The following is an 18,354-nucleotide window of genomic DNA, read 5'->3' on the forward strand; positions in this document are numbered from 1 at the left end:
TGGCAGAAAGGCTGCAGCATCATCAAAGATACCTCCCACCTGGGTAATGCACTTTTCCAGCCTCTTCCATCAGGCAGAAGATACAGAAGCCTGAACACATGCACTAACAGGTTCAGGAACAGCTTCTTCCCTGCCATTATTAGGTTGCTGAATGGACCTCTCAAACTTCAAATAATGTTGATCTTGCTAATGTGGATCATGCTTTGGGCACCTCCTGTGTCGCCATAACCTCGTATGCTTTGCTCTGTCTAAGCACATTTTGAACTGTATGTCCTTACTTGCTATGATCGGCCTGCACTGCTTGCAAAACAAAATGTTTTTTGCTGTAATTAGGTACATGTGACTATAATAAATCAAATCAACAAATCAAAAACATTACAAAGCTATCAGATAAAAAGTCAAAACTTCCACCTATCATTTTATAACCTGATATCTGGAAGAAAGTTTGGTTTTGACATCTTGAAAATAAGACCCTAAAGAACAGAAGTAGACCATTCAGCCCATTGAATCTGTTCTTTCATTCATTTTCTGTTTTTATTCCATAGTTCTAAGATCTGCAGTATTTTGCTTTTGCCTGAATCCTTAACAACATTCTTTCGTTCCAAGCATCATATGAAAAGTTGTTGAAATGCATCTTAAATGATGCCATGGTGCCCAGAAGTGACAAAGTTTGGGCAGCTCTCCATCCAGACCATGTTGGATATTGACAGCCATGTTATTGGTCATCTCAGATGAAATGAATGAGGACATTTAGGTGGAATGAGCAAGGTGGGAGCAATCACACAACTTTGTTTGATGCTATTTGGATGTAAAAGGTGTCAGATTTAGATCTTTCACTCAGGGCAGCAACATGTTGTCATGCAGGAATACCAGGATGGTGACAAACCTCAATAGGTAACAAATCCCTGAAGGATGATTCATAGGGTTTCATGATTTGCAGAATCAAATGCCTTAGTCAGATCAATGAATATAATATTAAAGACATGAAGGATATGAAAGGCAGAGAATCTGGGGAAATAAATAGTGACATTTTGAAAAATGTTCATGTTACAGGAGAGGAGGTACTGGACATCCTAAAATGCATAAAGCTGGATAAATCCCCAGTACCTGATTAGGTGTACCCTAGAAATATGTGGGAAGCTAGGGACATGATTGCTGGGCCTCTTGCTGAGATATTTGAATCACTGATAGTCACAGGTGAGGTGCTGAATGACTGGAGGTTGGCTAACGTGCTGCCACTGTTTAAGAAAGATGGTATGAAAAAGCCAAAGATCTATAGACTGGTGAGCCTGACATCTGTGGTGGGCAAGTTGTTGGGGGGAATCCTGAGGGACAGGATTTATATGTATTTGGATAGGCAAGGACTGATTAGGGATAGTCACCATAGATTTGTGCATGTGAAATTATGTCTCACTAACTTGATTGGGTTTTTTGAAGGGGTAACAAAGAGGATTGATGAGGGCAAAGAGGTGGACGTGATCTATGTGGACTTCTGTAAGGTATCCGTCAAGGTTCTTCATGGTAGACTCATTAGCAAAGTTGGATCACACGGAATAGAAGGACAACTAACTATTTGTATACAGAACTGGTTTGAACATAGAAGACAGAGGGTGGTGGTAGAGGGTTATTTTTCAGACTGGAGGCCTGTGACCAGTGGTGTGCCACAAAGATCAATGCTGGGTCCACTGCTTTTTATCATTTATATAAATGATTTGGATATGAATATAGGAGGAATGGTTAGTAAATTTTCAGATGACATCAAAATTGGTGGTATAGTGGATAGCGAAAAAGGTTACCTCAGAGTACAATGGGACCTTGATCACATGAGCGAATGCTTTCATAATAATTACGCTGATTCCGTTATTCCATTTTGTATTTCTGTTGTTTCTGAGGATGTCCCTCTAGGAAGGGTACACTGGCTTTTGAAAAAAATCCATCAGTGATAGTATCAGACATTGTTCATTGATAGTTTGTGGGTTAAAGACCTCTCCTGCATGCATTACCAAGACTGAAAATACCATGGAATATAAAGGGAGCACTGTGCTCCTGGAGCTGCTCTCATTCATAGTAGATGATAAATGCAACCTGAGCTGGCCTCTGGGACAATAAGATGTTGAAGCAGAAGAAGGCCATTAAGCCCATTAAGTCAGTTCCAATTTTCAATCAGATCAACATTATGTAGATGTAAAAGTTAAACATGACATCATTCAAAGAAGAGTGGAAGACTACCTCTCAGTGTCTTGACAAGTATCAATTGAAAATTTGTAACATATTTCCCAGCACTTTATCTTGTGCACTATTATGACCAGTCTGGGTCAGACTGGATGAAATGAGGAGGATGAGGATAACAGGCTTTGGGTGAGAGAGTGTTTAAGGGGTAAAGACAACGCCTTTAAGAGTCCCAAAATGTATACACAAGAGAAAATAATCAATGGTGAGCATGATGTAATAGCAACCCAGACTTGGTTCTAAAATGGGGAGAACTCCGTTTTTAATATTCCTGGATACAAACTGTTCAGGAAAGACAGGGAATGAAATTGATTGAATGGAGAATGTCATATTGGGGAGCAACTTAGGAATAGTAATCATATTAATCATTTGGTTCGTTACTGAGAAGGATGAAAAGCAATGGAGGATAAAAATGCTTAAATGGAGAAGACTTCAGTTTAGTGAACTGCATGCAGGCCAAATGGAACGCAAGGGGAAATGGATTAGGTACAGTCTGGGTACATATGCACGGAGGGGAAAGTAAGGGAAACCAAACTTCAAACCTTGTGGATGATTCAACATATGGAGAGGAGCATGAAGCAGATAAACATATGGCAGCTGTCAATTTGCTTACAATAATGAGAATCAAGGAACAAAGGGGCAAAGAGAAAAGTATGAGAATAAACTAGCAGCTCATAAAAAAGGGACCCCAAGTGTCTTCAATAGGAATTTTAACCTTAAAAATGAATGTCATAATGATGAGGCAGAGCTGTAAGTGAGAAGAAAAGGAAGTCATAATCCCAATACCTCATAAAATATCCTGCCTCAAGTCCAATGATCTGTGAGTCATGTATCGGTTTGTTCAGATCCATGAAAACCCACAACAGAAACTCATTATCCAGAGCGAATGCCAGGGGAGGCAGTAATATGTCACTGGACAAGCAATCACAAAATCCCAGTGTTCTCAGGACATGGTTCAAATCCCACCATGTTGATGGAGTTAAAGGTTATTGCAAAGGCGACCATATAACTACTGTCAATTGTTATTTTAAAAACTCATCTGGTTTATTAAGGCCCTTTAGAGAAGTAAACCTACCATCCTTCCCTGGTTTGGCCTACATGTGATTCCAGACCCACAGCAGTGGACAGCAAAGAAGGTTACCTCAGATTACAACAGGATCTGGACCAGATGGGCCAATGGGCTGAGAAGTGGCAGATGGAGTTTAATTCAGATAAATGTGAGGTGCTGCATTTTGGGAAAGCAAATCTTAGCAGGACTTATACACTTAATGGTAAGGTCCTAGAGAGTGTTGCTCCTTGAAAGTGGAGTCACAGATAGATAGGATAGGATAGTGAAGAAGGCATTTGGTAAGCTTTTGGTATCCTTTCCTTTATGGGTCAGAGTATTGTGTACAGGAGTTGGGAGGTCATGTTGTGGCTGTACAGGACATTGGTTGGCCACTGTTGGAATATCGCATGCAATTCTGGTCTCCTTCCTATTGAAAAGGTGTTGTGAAATTTGAAAGGGTTCAGAAAAGATTTACAAGGATGTTGCCAGGGTTGGAGGATTTGAGCTATAGGGAGAGGCTGAACAGGCTGGGGCTGTTTTCCCTGGAGTGTCAGAGGCTGAGGGTTGACCTTATAGAGGTTTACAAAATTATGAGGGGCATGGATAGGATAAATAGACAAAGTCTTTTCCTTGGGGTCAGGGAGTCCAGAACTAGAGAGCATAGGTTTAGGGTGAGAGGGGAAAACTATAAAAGAAACCTAAGGGGCAACTTTTTCACGCAGAGGGTGGTACGTGTATGGAATGAGCTGTCAGAGGATGTGGTGGAGGCTGGTACAATTGCAACATTTAAAAGGCATTTGGATGGGTATATGAATAGGAATGGTTTGGAGGGATATGGGCCGGTTGATGGCAGGTGGGACTAGATTGGGTTGGGATATCTGGTCGGCATGGACAGGTTGGACCAAAGGGTCTGTTTCCATGCTGTAAATCTCTATGACTCTATGACTCTTAACTGCCCTCTCATGACCAGAAAAACATTCATCCATGCCCCTCACTGTACAACCCCCTATCATTATCCACCTTGACCCTCCTTGTTGTATAACAGAGTCGAGACTGTAGTGCTGGAAAAGCACAGCAGGTCAGGCAGCATCTGAAGGTTAGGAGAATCAACGTTTCAGGAGATACTGATGTGACTGCTGCTGTTCTTTCCCCCGATTGACCATCAGCTCAACAGTATCAAAAATGGTATATTTGTTCGAGAAGATAGCCACATGAGACTCCTACACAGGCTACTTTCCTCTCCTGGTGGTCACCCATCTTGCTGCTGAATGTTTGCTGTGAATATATCCTTGAAACTCCCTTCCTGTGCACTCTTCAATGAGTCTAACGGCCGCTGCAACTGATTCATGCAAAAGGAGGCATTACTTAAGGGGCCCAAGAGCATGTTCAGAGAGGGAGATTTTGACAAGTGTCTCAAAGTGGGGGATGGCCATGGAGGGATTTGAGTCCTGATGGTAATTCAATGGTCCTTCAGTGTGGGGTCATTCTCAGGAAAAGGCAACACGTTGTGGGAAAAAACAGTTAAAATCCAGCAGTTAAAAATCACACCAACTCCGGCATCTCCAAATCATGACAAAAAATCCAAGCGGGTGGAAATTAATAGCCATGGAGACAGTCCAGTCAACAGGCCAGAAGGCCAGCAGTAATCATTACCAGGATCAAGTGATAATTTACCTGATTTAATGGCCACCAAGGAGTCTTTTGCCAAATGTCAAAGTTTCTGGACCTTATTTGAGGTCAAAGATCCAGCTGCAAGCTCTTCAGTCCCATTTATGCTCTAGAAGAATAACAACATTAGAATCCTAGAATTCCTACATTGCAGAAAGAAGCCATTCAGCCCATTGAGTCTGTACCAACCCCCTGAAGAGCATCCCACCCAGACCCAGTCCCTACCCTATCCCTGTATCTAACTTGGATAATCCACCTGAACTCTACATCCCAGGACATTACTGGGCAATTTAGCATGGCAAATCCACCTAACCTGCACATCTTTGGACTGTGGGAGGAAGTTAGAGCATCCAGGGGAAACTCACGCTAACAAGGGAAACATAAAAATATCATAGCTGCCCAAGGTTGGAATTGAACCCGGGTCCCTGGTGCTGAGGCAGCAGTGCTAACCACTGAGCTAGTATGCCACTCCTGGAGATCCTGAAGAGGACTGAGTGGAGTGGACTCACTTAGGTCAGTCAGATGTGCTCTGTTAAAGGAGTGAACTCTGTGGTTCGTTGTGGAGTGAAAGGAAAGGCTGCACAGGGTGGGAATCCTCCTGGAACACAACCTACCAGATCATCAGCCTCCCCTCCCCCTCCATCCAGCCTATGCTGAGTAATTTTAGAACTTTCTATTTGGACATCAGATCTCCCACATCTGCAGTATTTTGCTTAAACATGTGTATAAATAAATAGCTGTTAGACATGTTTGCTGAAAGTGGACATTTTGAGAATACCTGTTGTAAAGCAAGGGGTTATTGAATTACATATTAACTGCGAGATTTGGAAATGAACAATATACATTCTCCAAGTCAGATTACGCAGAATGGATTTATTAGTAAGATGACATTACCTATTAACACTGAGGTTTAATATTAAACAAAATGCATATAGTTAGGCTGATTGTAATCTGGTCAGTATAAAAAAATGTTTTTTTTGGTGAAAGAATGAAAATAAAGCAGAAGTGTGCTTGCGGAATACACTTGTTTATCAATATGGTTTCAGCTCTATAGTTTTGATCAAACTGAATGCTCTTTAATACTGAAGGCTTTCAAAGAGAATTGCGACAATATATTTCAGTAAGTAACTATGTGGAGCTAATGAAGGCTAATATGGTTATGACAAGATGGTGCATTTCGAAGAAATTTTTTAAAATGAAGCATTCTTGGAACATGAACATTGCTGGCTGGTCAGCATTTATTTTGCCCGTCCTTAGTTGCCCGTGAGAAGGTCATAGTGAGGTGCCTTCTTGAGCCGCTGCAGCCCATCTGCTGTAGGGTGACCCAAGATGCCCTTAGGGAGGAAATCCCAGGATTTTGACCCTGTGACAGTGAAGGAACAGCGATACATTTCCAAGTCAGGATGGTGAGTGGCTTGAAGTGGAACTTGCTGGCAATGTATCTGATGCCCTTGTCCTTTTAGATGGAAGTGGTCCTGGGTTTTTTTTTGGTGAATCTTGTTGATAGTACACACAGCTGCTGCAGAGTATCATTGGTGGAGGGAGTGGATGTTTGTGAATGCTGTGCTGATCAAGTCAGCTGCTATGTCCTGGAAAATGTCAATCTTCTTCAGTATGTTAGACTTGCACCCATCCAGGCAAGTGGGAAGTATTCCACCACAGTCCTGACTTGTTCCTTTTAGATGATGGATAGATTTTGGAGAGTCAACAGGTGAGTTACTCACTGCAGTACTTCTCACCTCTGACCTGCTCTTGTAGCCTCTGTGTTTACCAGTTGAGTACAGTTAAGTTTCTGGTCAGTGGAAACCCCCAGAATGTTGATAGTGGGGGATTCAGTGATAGTAACACCATAGAATGGTGGTGACTAGATTGTTTCTTATTGGTGATGGCCATAACCTGGCAATTGTGTGGCGCAAGTGATCCTTGTCACCTGTTAGCCCAAGCCTGGATATTGTCTAGATCTTGTTGCATTTGACCACAAACTGTTTCAGTGTCTGAGGAGTCACAAATGGTGCTGAACATTGTGTAACCATTGGCGAACATTCCCACTTCCAACTTTATGATAGAAAGAAGGTCGTCGATGAAGCAGGTAAAAATGAATGGATCTAGCAGACTACCTTGAGGAATTACTACAGAGATGTCCTGAAGCTGAGATGACTAGACCTCCATCAACCGCAATCATCTTCCTATGTGTCGGATATGACTCCAACCAGCGGAGAGTTTGCCCCGATAGCCATTGATTCCAGTTTTTTTCACACTCCTTGATGACCCCCTCCGTCGAATGCAGCCTTGACATCAAGAGCTGTCACTCTCACCTGACCTCTGGCATTCAGCTTTTTTGTCCATGTTTGAACCAAGGCTGAAATGAGATCAGGAGCTGAGTGGCCCTGGCAGAACCCAAACTGGGCATCACTGAGCAGGTTATTGCTGAGCATGTGCTGCTTAATAGCACTGTTAATGACACCTGCCATCATTCTACTGATGATGGAATGTTGACTGATGGGGCGGTAATTGGTCGGGTACCGGGGAAAGTTTGTGTACTGTCAGGTAGATATCAGTGTTGTAACTGTACTTGAAGAGCTTGCCTCGGGGAGCAGCAATTTCTGGAACACAAGTCTTCAGTGCTATTGCCGATTGTTGTCAACACCCATAGCTTTTGCAATATCCAGTGTCTCCAACCATTTCTTGATATCACCTGGAGTGAATCAAATTGGCTGGAGACTGGTATCTGTGATGCGGAGGACCACAGGAGGAGCTGACATGGATAATCCACTTGGCACTTCTGGCTGAAGATTGCTGCAACTGCTTCAGCCTTATCTTTTGCACTGATATGCTGGATTCTTCCATCATTGAGGATAGGGATAAGTGTGGAGCCTTCTCCAGTGAGTTGTTTAATTGTCCATCACCCTTCATGACTGGATTTTGCAACACTCCCACTAGTTGTGGGATCACTTAGCCCTGCCTATTGCTTGCTGTTTGGCACATAATTAATCCTGTTTAGTAGCTTCACCAGGTTGAGACCTGATTACCAGGTTTGCCTGGTGCTATTCCTGGCATACCCTCCTGCTCTCTCCCTTGAACTAGGGTTGATTCTCTGGCTTGATGGTAATGGATTCTGGATTAGTGGTGCTGGAACAGCACAGCAGTTCAGGCAGCATCCAAGGAGCAGCGAAATCGACGTTTCGGGCAAAAGCCCTTCATCAGGAATAAAGGCAGTGAGCCCGAAACGTGGAGAGATAAGCTAGAGGAGGGTGGGGGTGGGGAGAAAGTAGCATAGAGTAAAATGGATGAGTGGGGGAGGGGATGAAGGTGATAGGTCAAAGAGGAGAGGGTGGAGTGGATAGGTGGAAAAGGAGACAGGCAGGTAGGAAAAGTCCGGACAAGTCATGGGGACAGTGCTGAGCTGGAAGTTTGGAACTAGGGTGAGGTGGGGGGAGGGGAAATGAGGAAACTGTTGAAGTCCACATTAATGCCCTGGGGTTGAAGTGTTCCAAGGCGGAAGATGAAGCATTCTTCCTCCAGGTGTCTGGTGGCGAGGGAGCGGCGGTGAAGGAGGCCCAGGACCTCCATGTCCTCGGCAGAGTGGGAGGGGGAGTTGAAATGTTGGGCCACGGGGCAGTGTGGTTGATTGGTGCGGGTATCCTGGAGATGTTCCCTGAAGCGCTCTGCTAGGAGGCGCCCAGTCTCCCCAGTGTAGAGGAGACCGCGTCAGGAGCAACGGATACAATAAATGATATTAGTGGATGTGCAGGTAAAACTTTGATGGATGTGGAAGGCTCCATTAGGGCCTTGGATAGAGGTGAGGGAGGAGGTGTGGGTGCAAGTTTTACAGTTCCTGTGGTGGCAGGGTAAAGTGTCAGAATAGCAGGGTAGGTTGTAGGGCGGCATGGACCTGACCAGGTAGTCACGCAGGGAACGGTCTTTGCGGAAGGCGGAAAGGGGTGGGGAGGGAAATATATCCCTGGTGGTGGGGTCTTTTTGGAGGTGGCAGAAATGTCGGCGGATGATTTGGTTTATGCGAAGGCTTGTAGGGTGGAAGGTGAGCACCAAGCGCATTCTGTCCTTGTTACGGTTGGGGGTGTGTGGTCTGTATGGCAGAGGTGCAGGATGTGGACGAGATGCATTGGAGGGCATCTTTAACCACTTGGAAAGGGAAATTGCAGTCTCTGAAGAAGGAGGCCATCTGGTGTGTTCTGTGGTGGAACTGGTCCTCCTGGGAGCAGATACGGCAGAGGCAGAGGAATTGGGAATATGAGATGGCATTTTTGCAAGAGATAGGGTGGGAAGAGGTGTAATCCAGGTAGCTGTGAGAGTCGGTGGGTTTGTAAAAAATGTCAGTGTCAAGTCAGTCATCATTAATGGGGATGGAGAGGTCCAGGAAGGGGAGGGAGGTTTCAGAGATGGTCCAGGTGAATTTAAGGTCAGAGTGGAATGTGTTGGTGAAGTTGATGAATTGCTCAACCTCCTTGTGGGAGCACGAGGTGGCGCCAATACAGTCATCAATGTAGCGGAGGAAGAGGTGGGGAGTGGTGCCGGTGTAATTACGGAAGATCGACTGTTCTACGTAGTCAACAAAGAGACAGGCATAGCTGGGGCCCATACGTGTGCCCATGGTTACTCCTTTGGTCTGGAGGAAGTGGGAGGATTCAGAGGAGAAATTGTTAAGGGTGAGGACCAGTTCGGCCAAACGAATGAGAGTGTTGGTGGAAGGGTACTGTTGGGGACGTCTGGAGAGGAAAAAATGGAGGGCTTGGAGCCCTGGTCATGGCAGATAGAGGTGTAGAAGGATTGGATATCCATGGTGAAGATGAGGCATTGGGGGCCAGGGAAACGGAAGTCTTGGAGGAGGTGGAGGGCGTGGGTGGTGTCTCGAACGTATGTTGGGAGTTCCTGGACTAGGGGGGATAGGACAGTGTCGAGGTAGGTAGAGATGAGTTCAGTGGGGCAGGAGCATGCTGAGACAATGGTCGGCCAGGGTGGTCAGGCTTGTGGAACTTGGGAAGGAGGTAGAACCGGGCAGTGCGGGGTTCCCGGACTATGAGGTTAGAAGCTGTAGATGGGAGATCTCCTGAGGTGATGAGGTTCTGTATGGTCTGGGAGATGATGGTTTGGTGATGGGGGGATGGGGTCATGGTCGAGGGGGCAGTAGGAAGAGGTGTCCTCGAGTTGGCGTTTGGCTTCAGCGGTGTAGAGGTCAGTGTGCCAGACTACCACTGTGCCCCCTTTATCTGCTGGCTTGATGGTGAGATTGTGATTGGAACAGAGGGATTGGAGGGCTGCTCATTGTGAGTGTGAGAGGTTCGAGTGGGGGAGGTGGGTAGACAGATTGAGGCAGCTAATGTCCCGGCGGCAGTTGGAAATGAAGAAGTCGAGGGCAGGTAATAGGCCAGCGCAGGGTGTCCAGGTGGATGCAGTGTGTTGAAGATGGGTGAAGGGGTCCTTGGAAGGTGGGCGGGAATCCTGATTGTGAAAGTAAGCTCGGAGGCGGAGGCGACAGAAGAACTGTTCGACGTCACGATGTGTATTAAATGCATTGATGCGTGGATGGAGGGGGATGAAGGTGAGTCCTTTGCTGAGGGCTGATTGTTCGTCCTCAATGAAGGGGAGGTCTGGGCGGATGGTGAAAACTCGGCAGGGCTGGGAGCTGGGATCTGGGATCTGGTGTGGGTGTGGAGTTGGGAGTGAGGGCGGAACCTGTAACTGGAGTGGGTGTGGTGGTGGTGGGAATGGGGGTGGAGTCATGAGCAGGGGTAGTGTTCCCCTTGGGGTTCTAGGGGGGTGGGGATAGTGACAGTGGGGTCTGTGGGCGGACGTGTCAGCAGAATGCAGGTGAGTGGCGCTGGTGGGGGCGGAAGTGGTGATGACCACGGCTGTAGGGGTGGCGGAAGTCATTGAGCGTGTGGCATCAGCAATGATGTGAGGGGCGGAAGTGATGTCACGTGTGATGCATGAGGAATTGTGAGGGGCTGAAGTGATTGTGGGAGTGCTCATGATGGGGGTGGAAGTGACATCATCAATCAGCATGGGGGTGGCAGCTGCATCAGCCGCATGGCTAATGGCGTCTGAGTAGTTTCCGAGGCCAGGGGAATCTTCTGGAATGTTTGAGGAGCGCTGGTTATGGAGGTGGGTAGATAAAAGTTTGTTGTACTTACAGTTTTTAATGTTTGAGATGGAATTGAAATATTGTTTGTTGAGAGTATGAATTCTCCTGAGGACCTGAGGATGTAGTACAGAGTGGGTCCTTTGCAATTCTAAGAGAGTGTGGCCCTCAGCTGAGGCAGGGCTGACTGTAGAGAGGTTAGGTGCCAGTATATTGCTGCGAGCGTGAAGCAGAGGGTCTTGAAGGAGAACTGTTGCTGGTGGTTAGGTGGCGGCGCATTGCTGCAAGCGTGGAGCGGAGGGTTAGGTGCTTGATGGTAATGGTTGAGTGGGGGATATGCTGGGCTATAAGGTTACAGATTGCACTGGAATAGAATTTTACTGCTGTTGATGGCCCACAGTACCTTATGGATACCCAGTCTTGAGTTGTTAGATCTATTTGAAGTCTGTCACATTTAACACTCTGATAGTGCCACACAACATGATGGAGGGTATTCTTAATGTGAAGGCAGGACGTTGTTTCCACAAGGACTGTGTGGTGGTCACTCTTCCCAATACTGTCATGGATAAATGCATCTGCAGTCAGCAAACCGGTGAAGGTGAGGTCAAGTATGTTTATCCTTCTGGTTGGTTCCCTCAGACCCTTGCTGCAGGCCGAATCCAACAACTGTGTCTTTTAGGACTCAACCAGCTTCAAAGCCACTCTTGGCGATGGTCATGGAAATTCTCACCCTGAGTGTATTTTGTGCCCTTGTCAGCATTAGTGCTTCCTCCAAAGGTGTTTTTGAATGTTAGCACTAGCTAGATGTTGGTAAGGAGCTTCAATAGAGCTGATGTTGTCATTTCCGGTGCATAGATCAATGTGCGGTCCCTTTTGGTTTTATTTCCTTGTTGAGACTCCACAGTGATTGATACAACTGAATGGCAGACCAGGCCATTTCAGAGGCAGATGAAAGTCAATCTCATTGCTGTGGGTCTGGAGTTACATGTAGGCCAGATGGGTTTTTTTCCAACAATCAACAATGGTTTCATGGTTATTAGTAGATTCTTACTTACAGACAGTTTTTATTGAATTCAAATTCCACCCTCTGCCATGGCAGAATTTGAACCTAGGTCCCCAGGACAGTAGTTTTTGGATCAATAGTCTAGCGATAATGCCACTACGCCATACCACATAACTAGCAAATGCAGAGAAGTGACTATAAAAATGAGTGGTGACTGGTAGTCTACTTGCATTATTTAGCTCCCAAAAGACCTACTCCTAAAACTCTGGAGAAGAACGTTCTGGAAATGTACCCCCAATCTACAGCATAAAACCTGTTCCCATTGAATGCAAATAATTGAAATAATTCAGGTGTCAGTGACTTGCATCTATTCAAGAGTTAGTCCATAGATTTAGAAGTCTGCACAAAGAGAATAACGAGGGAATTAGGTGAAATATTTTAGAACTTTCATAGCTTTTAGGGGATTGAACAAGAGACAGAAAATGTGACAACATATTTTGGTCATGAGACTTTCAGGTGTTAAAATATTCTACTGGGGCACATTAAAGTGCTTGTCTGGTGATTAACTCTGTACTCCCCATTTGCCCTCTGTATTCTAACTGCCAACTGGCTCCAGTGCAAGTCTTACATTGAGCGGAGACGTTGACATTGCTGCTGGACCATCTGCTAATATAAATACAGTGATACTTCAGAGAGTTTGTTTAGTTGAAAACAGCCTGGTGGATGGGAAAGATGCCAAAGTTATAATATCCTAGTTTCTGTGAATTAAACAGAACACCTTTCGGGTGAATGCACCATTACGGCTAGTCTCAATCCCTCATGGGTTTAAAGGAAAGAACTGATACATGATAGCCATTTAGTTACACCAGCTGTAAATGTGGAGATCTGCCAATCAAATCAGACTGTGCCAATAGTTCAACCAAAATCAAAGAACCAAGATATTTTTTTGAAACAATCTCCTGAAGAGTGTATAGACACTGATTTCTTTTTCATTGTGGCGATATCAAGTTGTTTTATCTGCTATTATTATTACAAGACATACTCAAATGTTTGAAGACTGGTCTTTTCTGTACTATGCCATATAGTTGACACATATTCCAAAAGGAGGTTGATAAATGTTCAAAACAATTCAGAATTCTGCCAAGGCCCAGGAAGGGCAAGGAAAGTCCATTAACTTCTCACCAATTCACTTCCACTTGTCTTGCTTTCTTGAAATTGGCTTCTTCATTAAAATGCTAAAAGGAAATATCTTAAATAAAGTAAAAGAGCAAGTTCAAAGTTCCAATCGGGGTTCAAATAATAACTCTCTCACTTTGGCATCAAGAAGTCACAGGTTCAAGTCCAACACCTTCAAGGGTTTGAGCACTGTGTCTAGTTTGAGCCCCAGGCAACCTTTTAGAAAGCACTGTGTCCCCAGCATCAGCTGTACCCATTCCCACATCTTCCCCGTTTATCCCAGGTCAAAGGCTACCCAGCTGCAATTTCCTACTGGGAACGTTAATTGACTTAAGGTGACACTTTGACCCTTGACCCACAAAAAACTCTCACTTTCGCAAGCTTACTGGCTGCCTCGAATGCCCAATAGATCTGTACTCATTGCAGCATCACCATGCAGAGAAATCCAGGGAAGTGCAGGGATAACGATCCGGATGAGTGGAGGAGAGAGAGTGGGAGTTTGGAACTGGTTCAGAATGCTGGCGAGGTGGGGGTGATCTTGGACTGTGGGGTTCCACTGCGTCCAGGTGGCCTGCAAGACAGAGAGTTCGTTCTCCTGCCTGGCATCTGCCCCTGTGGTGAAAGCTGCTTGGCTATCCATGTGCTATGTGCCTAGCTTTGCATCTGTTAAAATATCAGTTCTGGCCCAGAATGAGACCCATAAGTAGCTTTTAATCAGCCTCTTGGGGGCTGTAGCCCAAAGATGGACTGGCCAGTCCCATTCTTCCATGCAACTGGTAAGGAACAGTGATGTCAAGATCATTTATTGGATTTGATTTGATTTATTTGAGTTATTGTAGTCACATGTCCCTAAGTACAGTGAAAAGCTTTGTCTGCAAGCAATATACAGATGCAAAGAAATACAGATCATAGGGTGGCTTAGACAGAGGGATGCACACAGGTTACACTATACAGGAGCTGTGCGAAGCAAGATCAACATTACCAAGATCAACATTATTTGAAGTTAAAGAATCTATACGTCAGTCTAATAACAGCAGGGAAGAAGCTGTTCTTGAACCTACTGGTGCATGTGTTCAAACTTCTGTAACTTCTGCCTGATGGACAAGATTGGAAGAGAGAGTATTACAGGGGTGGGAGGGGTCTTTGATGATGTTGGCAGCCTTTCTGCAGCAGCAAGAAGTATAAATGGAGTCCACGGATGGGAGGTTGGCTTCCATGATGATTTGGGCCCTGCACACAGCCTTCTGTAGTTACTGAGAGTGGGCTGGACAAGAATTCCATACTCCAACCATCTTTAGCTGCTTCAACAATGACCATCCCTCCATCATAAGGTCAGAGTAGGAACATACACTGTTGATTGAACATCGTTCAGTATCATTTGCATTTGCTCAGATACTGAAACTGGATGCAGCACGTCCTGGACAATATTCAGGCTTGGACTGACAAATGTCAAGTAACAATCACGCCACAGAGTGCACTACTGACACTCAATAGCAACAGCATATACCATTTACAAGATGCACCGCAGAAGTTCATCAAAGTTCCTCAGACAGTATCTTCCGAACCCACAGCCACTACTATCCCAAGGACATTTTTGATTAGGGAAAACATGGTATCAGTATGTAGAAAGGATATTGCAGGGGGATTGTCCAATGAAGCTATATTGATAGAACTGAGAAATAAGAAGAGGATGACCAAAAGTGATAGGATTGTACTCGTAAGTTTGCAGATGACACCAAATTTGTGGTATAGTGAAAAGTGAAAAAGGTTATCTAAGAGCACAGCGGGATCTTGATCAACTGGGTAACATTTAGTGTCATCTGCAAACTTACTAGTACAATCCCATCAAAGTGATCGCCCTCTTCTTATTTCTCAGTTCCACCAAAATACCTTTATTGAACAATCCCCCAGGAATATCCTCTCTAAGCACTGATGTAATGTTTTCCCTATGGAACAAGCTGCAAAAGGGAGTGTTCGATGTGGGTACAATTACAATATTCAAAAGACATTGGGACAGGTACATAGATAGCAAAGGTTAAGAGAGATATAGGCTAAACACACACATGGGACAAGTTCAGTTTAGGAAACCAGGTCAGCATGTGCGTGTTGGGTTGAAGGGTCTGTTTCTGTGCTGTATGAGTCTATGACAAGAGCAGCAGATACATTGGAACATCATCTTCAGGTTCACCTCCGAGCCATTCTCAGTTCTGCCACTGAAGTAAATCTCTGTTCTTTCAGTGTTGCTGTGTCAATAATCTATACACTTCAAGGACTGCAGTGGCTCAAGAAGGCAGCTCACCACCACCTTCTCCAAGACAATTAGGGGATGGGCAATAAAGGCTTGCACCTTACCCTCCCTGCATATGCACGGGAAGAGATTATTTTCTATTCTCTCTTTCTGTGCAAGGAAAAATATTTTGGTAAACTGGGTGGCTGAGAGCCCCCCTGGACTTTCAAATTGGCACAGATTAATCATGGAATGTATTCCCCTTGACTTCCTTACAAATATGGTGCACCGAAAGACCGAATTATTCCATAAAATATGGCAGCCCTTCTGGAATTATATAAATATAAATATTTCGGCTATCCTAACATGGGCTTTTATTTAATTGAGATTGCGAACCTGGCTGGTCCGGGGCCCCTTGGAGGAGGAATCCCGCACGAATACGGGTTTTGTTACATTTGATGTTAACACATTCTGAGCATATATCTCACTATCCAATTTCTGTTATCTGTTTTTTTTTCTTTCTCTTATTTGAATAATGTAAGAGAGTTAATTATATTCTAGTTAGTTGTAGGTTAGATTAGTAGTTAGTTGAGGTTTTTTTCCTTGGTATTTTTCTTTTGTTAAATTTTGGTTATTATTTATTTAAGATTTAATTGTATAGCAATGCTTGTACTTGAGAGTTTTGTTTATTTTTGTAAACTTGTAAAAATGTTAAATTTCCAATAAAAATATCTATAAAATATCTATAATATCACTGACAGAAAAGCCCATATTCTCAACATGAAAATGATTATTGGCAGTCTATGTTTCAGCTAAGTTGTCAAACTGAAGACAATGTTCCCAATGACACTATTTCAAAGTCAAGGCGAGAGGTTCTTCCCATTATGATAGGAGAATGCAAGGACTACAGACCTCACTAGTTTTGATATCTCCCCTCCCACCACCTCATCCCAGATCCAACCCTCCCAACTTAGCACCGACCTTTTGAACTGTCCTACCTGTCCATCTTCCTTGCCACCTATCTGCTCCAGCCTCCCCACTGACCTATCACAATTACCCCACACCTGCATTCACCTATCGCCTTCCCAGTTACCTTGCTCCATTCCCATTCCCGCCACCCTCCCCCCCCAACCACCCTCACCCCCACCACATTCCTGATGAAGGGCTTATGCCCAAAATGTCGACTCTCCTCCTCAGATGCTGCCTTTTTCCAGCGCCACCCTTTACATCTCCCCATTATCCCTCAGTTATCCCTCAACACCACTAAATTTAATCATCTGCTCAGTAAGATATTTGGCACATAAGCCTGCACCACTTTCCACAAGTTTGATTCGGCTTGGCCTTCCCTTCTGCAGCCCCATAACTTCTGCTAGTAAAACATCTAATCTAATCCTGAATAAATTTAAAGACCCAACTCCAGTACCTCTAAACCGTGACAAGCCTTTGAGAGAAAAGGAAAAAATCTCATCTCTACCTTTGGGTGGCACAGTGGGTTAACATTGCTGTCTCACAGCGCCAGGGACCCAGTTTTGATTCCTGCCTCTGCGCAAGCTCCACACAGACAGTTGCCTTTCTCCTGGGTGTCTGTATGGTTCCTCCCACAGTCCAAAGACAGGCAGATTAGGTGGATTTGCCATGCTAAATTGCTTCATAGTGTCCAGGGATATGCAGACGAGGTGGATTAGCCAGAATAAATGAGGGTTTGAGTTTGAGTGGGATAATGTTTGGAGAGTTGGTGAGGACTCGATGGGCTAAATGGTCACTTTCTGCATTGTAGGGATTCTACTGAAAGGGAGACCTCTCATTCTTAAATAATGCCCACTAGTTTTAGTCTTTTTCACAAGTGAAAACATCCCGCAGATGCTCAAACTAGTCCTTTCAAAGTTAAAAATCACACAACACCAGGTTATAGTCCAACAGGTTTAATTGGAAGCTCCGAAAGTTAGTGTGCTTCCAATTAAACCTGTTAGACTATAACCTGGTGTTGTGTGATTTTTAATTTTGTACACCCCAGTCCAACACCGGCATCTCCAAATCAATCCCTTCAAGATCTTAAGAAGCCCACTCTTTCTTCTAAATCCTAGTGGGTATGACCCTAATTTGGTCAACTTTTCTGAATAGGATAATTCATTGTCATCATGTCATGGCTGTTTGTGGGAGCTGGTTGTGAAAATATTTCTTCCATTGTAACAAGGTGGACACTTCTAAAAGCAAAAGGCTGTGGATGCTAGGAATCTGAAACAAGTGCAGAGATGCTGGAGAAACTTTGCAGACCTGACAGCATCTGTGGAGAGGGAAGTGGAGATCATGTTTCGAGTCTGGTATGACTTCTGTTCAGAATGTTGGCTTCAGTTCTGAAGAGTCACACCAGAGTCAAAACATTATGCTTGTTTCTCTCCTAAGATGCGGCTGAGACACTTTAAAAAAGGAAATAAGGAAATACGCAAAGAAAAAAATAAGGTACGAAGGTAAACTGGTCAAAAATATAAAGGAGGATAGTAAAGGCTTTTTTAGGTTTGTGAAAAGAAAAACATTGGTTACGACTAAATTTGGGCACTTGAAGACAGAAGCGGGTGAATTTATTACGGGGAACAAAGAAATGGCAGAAGAGTTGAATTTGTACTTTAGATCTGTCTTCACTGGGGAGGATACGAACAATATCCCAGATGTAATAGTGGCTGAAGGACCTGAACTGAAGGGAATTTATATTAGGCAGGAAATGGTGTTGGAGAGACTGTTAGGTCTGAAGGCTGATAAGTCCCAGAGTACTGAAGGAGGTGGCTCTAAAAAACGTGGATGCATCGGTGATCATTTTCCAATGTTCTATAGATTCAGGATCAGTTCCTGCGGATTGGAGGGTGACTAATGTTGTCCCACTTTTTAAGAAAGGAGGAGGAGAGAAA

This window comes from Hemiscyllium ocellatum, chromosome 7 (genome assembly GCF_020745735.1).
Source record: "Hemiscyllium ocellatum isolate sHemOce1 chromosome 7, sHemOce1.pat.X.cur, whole genome shotgun sequence".
Lineage (NCBI taxonomy): Eukaryota > Metazoa > Chordata > Chondrichthyes > Orectolobiformes > Hemiscylliidae > Hemiscyllium > Hemiscyllium ocellatum.